Source organism: Mus musculus, chromosome 8 (assembly GCF_000001635.26).
Source record: "Mus musculus strain C57BL/6J chromosome 8, GRCm38.p6 C57BL/6J".
Lineage (NCBI taxonomy): Eukaryota > Metazoa > Chordata > Mammalia > Rodentia > Muridae > Mus > Mus musculus.
Window position 1 is genome coordinate 124,930,676 of NC_000074.6, and position 14,572 is coordinate 124,945,247.

At 47.4% G+C, this 14,572-nt stretch overlaps 1 protein-coding gene and 1 long non-coding RNA gene across 3 annotated transcripts in view; both read right to left on the minus strand.

The window, feature by feature from the left end:
• The window catches only part of Egln1 (egl-9 family hypoxia-inducible factor 1), a 40,668-nt gene that overhangs the window by 22,089 nt on the left and 4,007 nt on the right, over window positions 1–14,572 (minus strand). The gene's annotated exons all lie outside the window — the stretch shown is intronic.
• Gm46060 overlaps window positions 7,583–14,572 on the minus strand; it is a 9,968-nt gene continuing 2,978 nt past the window's right edge. The window contains exon 2 of the long non-coding RNA XR_001778719.2: window positions 7,583–14,572. This exon is cut by the window's right edge and continues 1,178 nt beyond it. This is a non-coding gene — a long non-coding RNA (predicted gene, 46060).

Consider the following 14,572-nt stretch of genomic DNA (forward strand, 5'->3'; position numbering starts at 1 on the left):
GCTGTTTATCCCCTTCTGTGAAACAGCTTTTCAAATCTTTCTGTTGGACTGTTTCTCTGACATCTTTGGTTTGTTTGTCTTGCTGTCTTTTTAATGTGTCTGTGTGGTTTGTGCACGTGAGTGAAGTTGCCCACAGAGGCCAGAAGAGGGCATTAGATCCCACACAGCTGGACTTGCAGGTAACTGAGACACCAGACAAGGGAGCCAGGAACTAACTGAATGAGCTTCCTGTGGGAGACCACTTATCCACTCAACCATCTCTCCAGACCATTTATCTAACTTCTTGGTTATAAAAAAATGTTATGCAAATCTCACATGCAAGTCTCTCACATTTTGTAATTATTTTCGCCCTAATTTGTCTGTGTTCTTAATGATCTCTCTCTTTTTTTTTCCTCGTTTTTTTTTTTTTTTTTTCGAGACAGGGTTTCTCTGTGTAGCCCTGGCTGTTCTGGAACTCACTCTGTAGACCAGGCTGGCCTCGAACTCAGAAATCCGCCTGCCTCTGCCTCCCAAGTGATGGGATCAAAGGTGTGCGCCACCACGCCCAGAAAATGATCTCTTTTTAATCCTGTTGTTTTATGTGTATGAGCACTTTGCCTGCACGTAAGTATGTACATCTGCTGAGGGGGTCAGAAGAGGTCATCGGATCACCCAGAACTGAGTCGCAGACGGTTGTGAGCCACCATACGAGTGCTGGGAACAAAACCCAGGTACTCTGCAAGAGCAACAAGTGTTCTTAACCACTAGGCCATCTCTTCTGTCCCTTACCAGACTGGGATATTTTTTAAAATATGTATTTCTATTACTTGAGTGATCTAGGTGCCCTGGTGCCATGAGATGTGTGTGAAGTCAGAGACAGCTCTCAGGAGACTTCTGTTCTGCCTCCTTGTGCAATCCTAGGACTGACCACCAGGTCTGTGCAAGACCAGGTCTGTGTCTACCAGCTTTGCCATCCCACTGGCTGTCCCCCTGCCCCCGACAGCCACTGGCTCCTTAATGGCATCCTTAGGGAAGCAAAATATTTTAATATTGACAAAGCCCAATTCTTCAATGTTTTTCTCTAGAGGTCATCTGTGGTGTGTGTGTATGTGTGTTCTAAGATACCTTTATCTAGAGTTCACAAAGATTTGCTCTTACATTTTCTTGTAAATGTTATAGGTCTGGGGTTCACTGGAGGCGTGGGACCCATTCTGAGCTAATACTGGTATGTACAGGGTCAAGGTGTCCATGGAGATGGCTCTCTAGAATTATCCACCAGAAGGAGACATAACAAAAACTGCACTGCACTGAATTGTCTTGGTTTCTTGTTTTTTTAGTTAAAAAAAAAAAGAATAATCTGGGCTGGAGAGGTGGCTCAGTGAACATTTATTTACTGTTCTTGCAGAGGACCTGAGTTCAATTTCCAGCACCTATACAGAAACTCACAATTGTTACTAACTCCAGTTCCCTCGGAGGACCCAATGGCCCAGCCTGACCTCTGAGGGCACCCAGCATAACATGGCAGTAAAACACCCATACATATAAAGTTTTTTTAAATAGAAAAAAAAAAATCAATTGAACCAAGCATGGTGGCTCGCATCTGTTGTACCAGCACTTTGGAGGCTGAAACTGAGGACTGCCACAAGTTTGGGGTCATCCTGGGCTACATTTAAGTTTGAGGCCTGTTTGAGCTTTCATCCAGACACACACACACACACACACACACACACACACACAACTGATCCTGTGAGTGTGTATCTACTTCTGAACTCCAGTACAGAGTCCCATCAATGCAGATATTTGACTCACTGTTACCAAGGAGTCCCTAGAACTGCCAAGATCTATTCCTACTCTGCATGACTTTGATCCTCTGTGTTTCCTGAGACTTGAGTCACAGCTCGGGACATGGTGTTCAATGTCCCACTGTTACTGCAGGATGAGCACAGGCCAGGCCAGGTGATAAGCTGAGGTTTATTTGTCCTAACAATGAGTACTAAGGTCTCCCGATGCCACAACTGGCCATCAGCCCACTGGCCATTTCAGTTCCCTTTTTTTCCCTACAGTTTACAGCTTAGTGGTATATTTATAGTAATAGTAAACCTTACAAAGTCACAAAGCAGCAACCTTTCCCTGTGACAGGCAAGATTCTACAGCTGAAATACACACGTGCAATATCCAAATTCTAAAGAAGTGATATCTCCAAAGACAAAGGACTAAGGCCATACTAACTGTCACACACACACACACACACACACAAACGTGTATATAGCATATATTTCTACAACAAATAAATATATATGCACACATGGCCTAAAGAGCTGTTTTGTAAACAGATGACACAGCTTTACCCATTGTCAACAAAAGCTATTTTTAAAATACGTAAGCAGAGTAGACTACACCTTCCAGGTCTGTCGTTTCCACTGTGCAGACCAAGTGGGCACAGTGGCTCCCACTCAGAAGGATGAAGCAGGAGAACCACCCCAAGTTCAAGGCCAGCCTCAGCTATATACTTAAGTTCAAGACCAGGCGATTGTTATCTCCTGTACAAAGCACAACAAACAAACAAAGAGACACACACAAACCCAACTAGGGGCTAGAGACAGAGCTCATCAGTGAAGGGCGAGTACTGTTCTTCCAGAGGACCTGAACTCAAGTTTCCATGTTAGGCAGTTCACAACCACTTACAACTCTAGCTCCAAGGGGATTGGACCCCTGGGCACCAACACTCATTTGCACATACATACGCATAGTTTAAAAGAATGGATTCTTGGGCTGGAGAGATGGCTCAGTGGTTAAGAACACCAACTGCTCTTCCAGAGGTCCTGAGTTCAATTCCCAGCACCCACATGGTAGCTCACAGCTATCTGTAATGGGACCTGATGCCCTCTTCTGGTGTGTCTGAAGACAGTTACAGTGTATTCATATAAATACAATATATATATATATAAAGAATAGATACTAAAAGAAAATCAAACCAAACTTGGTCCCACAAGAAATGTCTTAAAGTCCAAAGTAACACAGGCTTCTCAAAATGCAATTTTTTTTGATGAGAGAAAACAGTTACCATATGAATTAACATCAAGTCAGTCTACAAGTCTGACAATAAGCCAATGGCAGGTGTGACTAAGGCTAAAGAAGTCACACGGGGGCGGGGCGGAGTGGGACATGGCAAAGCTACCCCAAAGTAGCAGCCATTATTTTATAATTTAGTTTCCAAAGCTTCCTCAGACTGGGTGTGACCCTGGGATTGATTCTCAGCAAGGAACAAAAACAGAGTAGGAGTCTACACACCTTAAAATAAACCTTAGGGGCTGGACCGTGGTGGTGCATGCCTTTAATCCCAGCACTTGGGAGGCAGAGGCAGGCGGATTTCTGAGTTTGAGGCCAGCCTGGTCTACAGAGTGAGCTCCAGGACAGCCAGGGCTACACAGAGAAACCCTGTCTCAAACAAACAAACAAACAAAACCAACAACAACCAATAAATAAACCAACCAACCAACCTACCTACCTACCTACCTTAAGGGCTGGGATCCCTCAGTGGTTAAGAACACCTGCTGAGTTCCAGTCCCCAAACCTAAATGGCAGCTCACAACTGTCTATAACTCAAGCTGCCAGGACTCTTCTGGGCGTCAAGGGCACCAAGCATGTCCACAGTGCACAACATACATACATACATGCAGGTAAACATTCAAAAAATAATTCTTTAAAAATACGTTCGCTGACAATTACAATCAAGCCTACATGTTTATCAAAGACCTAGGGCATCCAATCAGGACCTGACACCCCCACACAGACATACACACACACACCACAGCTTATCTGTACAAGTGATTAGCTTTCAACATTAATGTCTGCGATATTCAGTTTTTGAATACAGACCTAATAAATTTACCATTACCAATAGAACATGTACTGCCACCTGACTTGAAGCCGTGAAGGGGGAGGGCCAGAGAGGGGATCCGAGATCCAGCGTTCTTTGCCTGGCACCCATACTGTAACAGGCTGTGTGTGTATACAATGCCCTTAACCAGGGACCAGCTTTCCCCTCAACCAGGCCCAGGCCATGGGCCAACTGCCCAAGCAACAACAGATAGGCTTAGTTAAAAATAAAGCTTTGGGCTGGTGAGATGGCTCAACGGGTAAAAGCACAGACTGCTCTTCTAAAGGTCATGAGTTCAAATCCCAGCAACCATATGGTGGCTCACAACCACCCGTAACAAGATCTGACGCCCTCTTCTGGTGTGTCTGAAGACAGCTACAGTGTACTTACATATAATAAATAAATAAATCTTAAAAAAATATATTTAAAAAAAATAAAGCTTTATGTTCTACTGAAATCCAACCAAGAATTCTGACTCCAGGGCTCAGGAAATAGCTAAGTTAGTAAAGCACCTGCCATGGAGGTGTGAGTTCAATCCCCAACACCCATATAAAAAGATGGGGGGGGGGCGCTGAAAACAGTAGATTCTTGGGCTCACTGGCCAGCCTCACTAACCCAACTGGCAAGGTCAGGTCCCAATGGGAGACACTGTCTTTAAAACGAGTATGCATAGCTGAAGCTGCTTAGGAACCGGCAGGGCCTCTTGGCTGGTACCCTCCCTTTCCCCGACAATGATGGGGGGGTGGGGGAGACATCAGCAGGACTGAACACTTTCCATACTGTGTAACACTGAACACAGTCCCTGGAAACCAGCCCAGAGAACAAAATGGTTCCTACACGTTTTAAAGACCTTTTCCACCCAAACTTCCAAGGGATGCTTCCGAGCTAACAATCACAGGAACTTCCTTTAACATAAGCAGAGGAGAGTGGCATGAGTCTCAGTTTTGTTTAGTTAGTAAGGGTATCTTAGCTCAGGCACACTGTGATAACTACTAAAGCTTTTTAATCTATAAAAATTCAGACGAGTTGTCCTGCGGTGCCCATCCCTTGTAGGATCAAACCCAAAAGTAAAACATATTTGGGGCTGGCGAGAGATGGCTCAGTGGATAAGAGCACTGGCTGCTCTTCCAGAGGTCCTGAGTTCAAATCCCAGCATCAACATGATGGCTCACAACCATTGGTAACAAGATCTTCTGGGGTGTCTGAAGACAGCTACAGTGTACTTACATATAATAAATAAATAAATCCTTAAAAAAACAAAAACAAACAAACAAAAACACCCTCAGTCTCTATATACACCTTTACTCAAGATGGTTTATGCCAATTATATATATACATACATATATATATATATATATTTTTTTTTTTTTTTCGTTTTTCGAGACAGGGTTTCTCTGTGTAGTCCTGGCTGTCCTGGAACTCACTCTGTAGACCAGGCTGGCCTCCAACTCAAAAATCTGCCTGCCTCTGTCAAGTGCTAGGATTAAAGGCATGCGCTACCACACCCGGCAGGTTTATGGTAATTATGGCAGCGCATGCCTGTAATGCCAGTATTCGAGACTAAGGCACAAAAAGACGTGAGTCCAAGGCTAGTATAAGCTGCACAGTGAGACACTGTCCAGGTAACTGTTGTTACCACAGAAATGACTTGCTCTGTGGATAACTGCCTCAACAACTCAGTACTCAGAGAATGAACGCAGTTTCAAGGTCAAAATTATGCACAATTAAGGTGGAACTTTATATATATAGTTTATTTAGTGATTGTGTGTGAGTGTCTTGCTGGCATAAATGTATGTACACCATGTGAGTACCTTGACCCATAAGGCCAGAAGAGCATGTCAGATGCTCTGAAACTGGAATAATAGGCTTGTGGGTACTGGGAACTGAACCCAGGTCCTCTGCAAGAGGCAACATCGCCTTTCAACCACGGAGGTGTAGAGGAATTTCCCTCAATTATCTGACTGGCTAATAAAGATGACAAATAGCTGATCACTGGGCAAAAATGAGGAGGCAGGTTTCCCAGGCGAGACAGGAAAAGAAGGAGAGGACAGATGGAGGAGGACAGAGGGAGAGAAGCTGGAAGACAGAAGGGAAGCACATGGCCTGGAGAAACTGCAAGTGGCAGGGACTTCATAGCTGGGGAAGAAAGTGGTGTAGAGGCCTATCTGCCCAATAGAGGAGTACAGCTTATAAATATATAACTGAGTTGCATTTTCCTTGAACAGGCTAACTGGGGCTGGAGATTTACCGCATCTCCTCAGCACTAATAGGTGAAATGTTTCAGGGTAAAAAGTTTATCAAAGTCAAAATGAAGTAAATGCCCAGTTGGGTTCCTGCCACACGCAGCCCCGCCAGCTGCTTCAGAAGTGAGGTAAACACTGGAATCCAGAACACGCGCTCGGAACCAGGCTCCCTGACCCTGAGAGAGATGGTCATGCCTAGGTAAGGCCACGTCCTTTGTTAAAAAACCCTTTAACGGGGTCGCCAGAGGGACATCAGGTTCCCCAGAGCTGGAGTTGCATTGGCTGTGAGCTGCACAAGGTGGGTGCTGTGCTGAGAATCGATCGCAGGTCCTCAGAACACCCAATGCTCCAGCCCCGTTAAATAAACTCTTCAGCTTGCCCTACTGCTTAGCGACTGGGCGTGACAGTTTTAAAAACATATCAACACCACAGAGTGATGTCACGTGTTGAAGTTAACTCTGATGGTGTACCTCTCTCTTGGGGGGTCACCTTGTAACCTATGTCTGAGGTCATTTTCAACATAACATCATACCTTAAGCGCTGCGAGCTTTGGGGACACAAGCATGCCCTGCAGAGTCTCAGGCACTAGGGGAATAGGGGCCCGAGGAGGCAAGCACACAGGCCACCCCTCTGCAAGGGGCAGGCCATTAGAACCCTGCCTGGCTCCTGTCATAGGGACTGGCACAGAGCTTCATTTCACCTTCAAAGCAGACCTTTCTCCCAGTACTTGGAGTTAAAAATAGTTTAAGACCAGGCTGGCCTGGGCTATTTTTATCTGGAAAATTAGGGGTCAGGAACAACATAGTACACAGAGAGGGGAGTTGACCACAATTGGAAAGAACACCCACAGGCTCGGGGGTGAAAAGGGCTCCTAGAGATTAACAGTTTGGGCAGGTGGTAAAAGGAAGGTGACATCTAGGCCAGAGGACAGTGAAGGTTAAGTCACTGGGTGCTAGCAGCATGTGCCTAACACAGAAAGCAAAGGCTTGCGGAGCTCCACACAGTAATCACAATTGTTTTGTGCTTATAGACTTGTGAGGTCTCTTATAGCCCAGGCTAGCCCTGAACTCCCTATGCAGCTGAGGATGACATTGAACCCCTGCCCTCCTGTCTCCACCTCCCACATGCTAGGATTATAGGTGTGTGCCACCACAGTGGACTTGAAGTGTGTGTGTGTGTGTGTCCATCTGGAGTGTGCATATGACTGAATCTGCATGTGCAAAGGCCAGAGGAAGATGTGTGAGACTCTGCTATACCCCTGGTACCTTACTGCCTTGACATGGGGGTCTCTCAGTGAACCAAGAGCTAGGCTGCCAGCCAGCAAGCCCAAGTAAGTCTTGTCTCAGCATCAGGATTACGAGCACGTGTGGCCATACAGTTTTGTAACGAGCATGCTGGGGATGCTCTTCACGTTTGCGCTCTCACCCACTGAGCCATCATAGCCCCAGCCCTGGATTAGAGGTTGTTTTGTTTTGTTTTGTTTTTTTTTTCCTGTTTGTTTTTCTTTCAGAAAGATCAGTAGAGATCTGAATTCGTTTGAGGTGGAGGGAACCACACTTCTGTGAAGGAGACTTAGCCCAGACACTAAAGGAGGTGGAAGGTCTCAATGGCTGGCGCAGGATCAGGATGGAGGCCCATCAGAGACCTGATTCACTGGTGTGCTGGGGACCAAAACATGGAGAAGGCTCAGTTTTCACAGCCCCTGTACTGGCTGGTTTTGTGTGTCAACTTGACACAAGCTGGAGTTATCACACAGAAAGGAGCCTCCCTTGAGGAAATGCCTCCATGAGATCCAGCTGCAAGGCATTTTCTCAATTAGTGATCAAGGGGGGAGGGCCCAACCCTTTGTGGGTGGTGCCATCCCTGGGCTGGTAGTCCTGGGTTCTATAAGAAAGCAAGCTGAGCAAGCCAGGGGAAGCAAGCCAGTGAGCAACATCCCTCCATGGCCTCTGCATCAGCTCCTGCTTCCTGACCTGCTTGAGTTCCAGTCCTGACTTCCTTTGATGATGAACAGCAATGTGGAAGTGTAAGCTGAATAAATCCTTTCCTCTCCAACTTGCTTCTTGGTCAGGATGTTTTGTGCAGGAATAGAAACCCTGACTAAGACAGCCTCCAATAATCAATTCAAAGAAATCAGACCACATCCTTCTGAACTTGTCCAATCTGTGGCCCACAGTCACACCTGCCCCAGGACAGTGGTGAGCGTAGCCCAACATTAAAAGATAAACTTACTTCCAACACGATGAGAGGCCATGCCCCCCACTGTGTAGTTCTCAGACTTGAAATCCACACACGTGCCCGAGGCTTTTAAGTAAAGTTTTGTGAGTGTTGGCAATGACCTTCCTTTTCACGTACCCATCTGTGGCAGAGTGCACGTATGTATTTTGTCATCACATATGGCACACGTGTGTGTACAGGTCTGAGGTGGATGTTAGGAATCTTCCCCACAGCCCTCCCACCTTGTGGCATCTCCGAATCAAACCAAGAGCTCACGGGAAACTCTGGTCTCTCTGGCCAGCTTACTTTCTTGATCTCATCAGTGCCCGAGGCCGGAATCACAGGCCAGCTACCTGCTTTATGGTGGTTACATAGGTTCCCTTTACCTGCAGGCTGAGCAGTTTAACCATTGTGCTGTCTCCGCAGTCTTCAGTGTTGGGTCAACACTTATGATAGGTTGTGCATAGCAAAGAAATCGTCAAACAAAACAAAACCAAAAAAACAGTAACACAGATGTACGTAAGACGGGCTGCATATAAAATGATTAAAAATCTCAACCGGGGGGGGGCCAGGAAGAATCTCAGATCTAACGCTCACTGAGTCTGAGTTACAAGCAGCTGGAACACTCTTTTGATAAGACAAGGTGCTAGGACCACAAGGCTTCCCACTGTGAGAATTGTGTCACTGGGGATAGGAGCTGTCAAGGCCACAGCAGGACACTGAACCACCTCCAGGTGGCAAGAGTGGAGGGAGCCACAGAGGGAAGGGACAAAGGAGGCCACACAGAAAGTGTGTGGCAGGGAGTAAAATGTTCTTTTCCAAAGGGACAAAAGACTAGAAAGGAGAGCTATAGGAAAGGGAGAGGTCTCTGAAATCCTTCAGGGTAGAGATGAAGCTGGGTTTGAACAGGAATAGAACTGGGAATGAAGTAGCCCAGGCTAGCGCTGAACTCACTGGGTGGCTGAGGATAGCCTTGAATTCCTGATCCTCCTGCCTCCTCCCCCCTAAGTGCAGGGTTTACTGTCATGCTGCTACCTCAGTTTCTGAGATCATGGACCAGGAGGTTTTGCTCTCGAGTGAGGCACAACTCTAGGAGATATTCGGACCACTGACAGAGGGGAGGGGAGGCTTCTGAAATCCCCAAACTCGATGCTTTCTCCAAAATGACAGTTTCTCTGGTAAGCTTTCCTAGCCTATGGACTACCAGGGTTCAGCTTCTGAGCGCCCCCAAAACAGCAATCCGTCCAACCCAGCTAGGAGCTTTCCCTCCAACAGCTGAGCTGAGAGGACAGAGATTGACCTGGCATCTGGGGCCCACAAAAGGCAGATTCATAGTGTATGTAGATAGATACTATAGAAACAGGTCACACACAGAATCCAGTTTAAACCTGTTCCTCCATCCACTGACTCCTGTCCTGCCCTACTAGCCCTCACTTCTTCTAACACAGGGGAACTCAAAATGAACCACGCTGTGTTTGTCAAGCCTTCTAAAAATGGGGGGGGGGGGGCTGTGTCTCATCCCTGTAGAGTCAGTTGCTAGGGTGGGAGACTGATGTAGGAGTCTGTACATCCTGTTGTGGCTGCTGCAGGTATATACAAAGAAGCCAGGTACTTGCGCTCTACTGTCCTGGTCACATCTACTACAGGTACACTGATGCACCTAGCAGGAAGGTGACACATCCCCTGCTATACAGAACATGTCTAAAACCCTGGCAATCAAAGACAGAACAAGAGTCTGAAAACAGCAAACCCCAGACCCTATGTTTGCTAACACCTGTGGTCACCCTGGCCAAGCACAGACCAGAGAAAACAGAAATAGTGGTGCACTCCTGTAACCCCCAGGAACAGGAACAGTGGTGCACACATGTAATCTCTAGGAACAATAACAGTGGTGCACACCTGTAACCCCCAGGAACAATAACAGTGGTGCACACCTGTAACCCCCAGGAACAATAACAGTGGTGCACACCTGTAACCCCCAGGAACAATAACAGTGGTGCACACCTGTAATCCCCAGCACTCCAAAGGCTGAGGCAGGAGATCTACTACTGCTCGAGGCCCTCTCTCTAAACAGAAAGAGACATGGAAGACTGAGATGAACTGCAGACCAAGCATCATCACGGGCACACACTTAAGGGTAAGCTATCATTAACTGATACAGCATAAACCAATTATAACAACAACAGGGTGCAGGGGAGGGGATACTCCCCAAGATTAGTTGGAAAGACGGGGTGCTTAGGCCCTGGGAAGCTTCTCTGTGTCTTTTTGACTTGCCCCCTTTGCATCCAGGAACCCCATCCCTGCCTGGCAATAGCAGAACCTGCCAGAAGGGATGTGGGGGACAGGTGTAGGTCCTTCTGCAGGCACAGCATGTGGCAACAAGACCCTAGCCCAGGACATCCCTCAGCTGTGTATAACCCCAAAAGACATCAAGTTTGAGCTCGGGAATGTGAAATGAAATAAACCGGGAGGAAGAGAATCTGGTGACACATGTGTGATGGTTTTGTTTTAGAATGCAACAGGTCCCCGCCATGTTAGAGGCTTCTGTGGCTCCACCCACTTCGTGCTAACTGATGTGTGTGAACCAGGAAAGACAAAGAGCTGGAAGGCTCGAGATTTTCCTCTCGGCTTTAATGTGTCTGTGCGGTGGTCTCTGGTGGGTTTACCTCACAACAAGATCTGGGTGGCTGGAAGCAGAGCCAAGGGCAACAGGAGGACAACACAGTGAATGACAAGAGCATCCCAAGCAGCTGCCGATGACACCAAGTGTGGAACAGGGCACCCTGCAGGAAAGACGACAGGGACAAGCAGCCGTACAAAGCAGCTATGAAAACTGTCTAGGAGCATGGTGGTGGATGCCTGTAATCCCAGCACTCCAGAGGTGGAGGAAGAAGGATCGGGAGTTCAAGGCCAGCTCAGGCTGCTTAACAAGTCTGAGGCCGGTCTGGGCTACGTGAAACCCCATCTCAGCGTAAGAGAGCTCTCTGGGCATTCACAAGGAAGTTCAGTCCCCTGCACCAGAAAAGTGTCTAAGAATCTGTTAGAGTGAATGGTGAGAAATTAAACAACCAAGCTGATAACATCAACCCCAAGATACCAGAATGTATGGGCTTCAAAACCAAGGACGTAGGGCTGGAGAGATGGCTCAGTGGTTAAGAGCACCGACTGCTCTTCCAGAAGTCCTGAGTTCAATTCCCCAGCAACCACATGGTGGCTCACAACCATCTGTAATGAGATCTGACGCCCTCTTCTGAGTGTCTAGAAACAGCTACACTGTACTTACATATATAATAAATAAATCTTTAAAAAAAAAAACAAAAAACCCAAGGATTCAATGCCTGCAGGAGGAAGGGGGAGAGAAGACAGCTTTCATTACAGAGCAAGACCAGGAGGCCCTGCTTCAGGTGAGGCAGCTCCAACAGCAACAGACACTGTGGGAAATTGTCAAGCTAAAGTGTCAGCCTGGCTGGACGAAGCTTTGGCAAGGAGAGTCACATATGACCAGAAACGGCAAAGATGGGCCAAGTCAGTTCTGTAGGAAAGGGCGCACTGCAGACAGAAGAGGGGGTACACCCACTGCTGTGTCACTAACAGCTCCAAAGTCCCTCCTTGAAAAAGTCACTTACTTAGCCCTCTCCAGAACTCACTTTCTCTTTGGGAGGAAAAAAATTAAAAGTGTGTGTGCATACCTGTACATGCTCAAATACGTGTTCATGTATGTGCAAGCATATGTATGCATGCTTGTGTGTGTTGTGTGTGTATGCACACACATGTGCCAGGATAGTGGTGGTTGGGTCAAAACCCACCTAAGCCTTTTTTTTTTCCTCCAACTCACAAGAGGTGGACAGACAGGGAAAACAGTGATCTCTTAAAGAGAGGATCGTGGCTAGATCTCTAAGTGTGAGTCTAGCCTGCTCTACAAGCAAGTTCCAACCCAGCTGGGGCTCCACATTGAGACTCTCTCTCAAATAAACTAAGAAAAGAATCATAAAATTGATTATTATTTTTTTAACATGGCAGGAGTAATACTTAGTAACAGTTCGGCAGTCAAAGTGCACTGCTTGTGGTGCAAGCCACAGACTCCCCAAGGCAAGCGCAAGGGGCAGACAGACAGTGCTGTGAATACCAACCCGAGGCTCAAAGACACTAAGCCATTAACCCAAAGACACAACCACAGTGGTAGAGCCCCAGAAGCAGGACCACATCAAAACCAAGATCTAACAGAGACACACACCCACTACCCTGTTAGAACGCCCATCTTCCCTCCTCAGTCCCCCTAGAGGTGTTTCTGTGAGGCAGGGTCTCACTTTATGGTCCTGGCTGGCCTGGAACTCCCTATACAGACCAGGCTGGCTTCAAACTCAGAGATCCACCCACCGCTGCCTCCTAAATGCTGGGTTTAAAGGTGTGAACCATCATATCCATCCCCACGGTAACCTCTCAACTTCTTTACGACCATCTTCTATTCAGCTGGCAGGGATCAGCTGGCCCCTAACTTTTCAGCCTTTCTGCACACCGGACAACTGACTTCACGCTTCCATCTGATACTGCACCGGCCAGCTGCTCTTATTTCTATGGCCAAGGTGCTGGGACAGTGGTTCTCCATCTGTGGATTTCGACCTCGTTGGGGTGTCGCACATCCGATATCTACATTATGACTCCTAACAATAGCGAAATTAGTTATGGAGTACCAACAGAATGAGTTGGAGATGACCACCACATGGGGGACTGCATTAAAGGGGTCGCAGTGTTGGGAATTCCCGGAGGAATGAGAGGAGGGCAGAGGTGTGGGCGAAGGAAGCCCTGTCTGGTTCTGTTCTTTCCAGGCCCACAAACAGATTTACTTTTCTTTGGGTCTAGAGGCTTTTCTCTGAACCCAAGGGTGGCACAGTCCAGGGATGCATCTGCCTCTCCATGTAGGGCTTTGTCATCTAAGAGGATTGCCACCTCTCTCTGTGGCAGCCGCAACAAAGCAGCGGGATTGTGCTCATCCTATTCCTTGCTCCAAAAGCCTTCCAGAGCGGACTAATTAACCGCAGCACAGAGAACTCTGAGTAGCATAAGGTGCTTGCTGCCCTCATCCTATTACACACACACACACACACACACACACACACACACACACACACACAGAGTCTGTCTCTCTCCTTCTCTTTCTTCGAAGTAAGTGCTCCCGGGTAGGTGCTCCCCCAATCATCTATAGCCCCAATATCTTTCCTTTATACAAACATGAGCCTTTAAAAAAATTATTATACATGTTGTAATTCTGGCAATTTCACTCTTTACTGGTTTGCCATGGGGTTTTTTTGGACACAGGTATCTATCTCTGTGCCACCCAGGCTGGCCTCGGACACTATTCTCCTGCCTCAGCCTCCTTTTTTTGTTTTGTTTTGTTTTGTTTTGTTTTTTTTGCAAGGCCTTGAGCTCACAGAGATGTCTGTGCCTCTCTCTGCCTCTGGGATTAAACACCTGGTGCGCCACACACCTGGTGTTGCAGTAATCTTAATGACGAGCAGCAGACAAGCCCAAGCACGGTGCTCCCCCGGGGGTTCCGTCCCTCAGCATCCCTTCTCTCTACCCAGCTACAGAGCCTGTGCCCTCTGACAGTGCTCAGACATTGCTCTGTACAAGGGAAGACTGTGGCTCCCTGCCACTGATGTCACCGTGAGCCAACCAGATGGAAGGAAGGATGTGAGAAAGGCTAAGAGGTCAAAGGGCAGCTTAAGGGCAAGAAAAGGGTGAGAGGATCCCTGAGAGGGTAGAGAGTGGAGGTGGGTACAGCAGCCACAACAATCACGTTTCTGGTCTTCTCCCGTGTTACTTCACCTTCCCTTGGTGGGGGGGGGGGGGGGTCCTCTTTTTAAGAGGGAGGACAAGCAGTTGCCAGAGTCTGAGGCAGACACTGGGGAAGGGCAACCTGTGAAGTCTCACAACTTGATGACCATGTCCTCATGTATACATAGAAGATGTGACAGAAAACTCGGAACTTGGCTGGAAGACCCGACTTAAATCCCCGTATTTGGGGGTTGAAGCAATGGCTCAGTGGTTAAGAGCACTTCTAGAGGACCTCGGTTCAATTCCCAGCCCCAACACCACCACAGCTAGCGAGTATCTATAATTCCAGTCCAGAGGGATCCATGTCCTCGTCTGGCCTGCATTGGGTACTGTACATGTGTGGGGCACAGACAGACAGACATGCAGACAAAACACCTGTGCACACAATTTAAAATAAATAAATAAATAAAAGGTACTC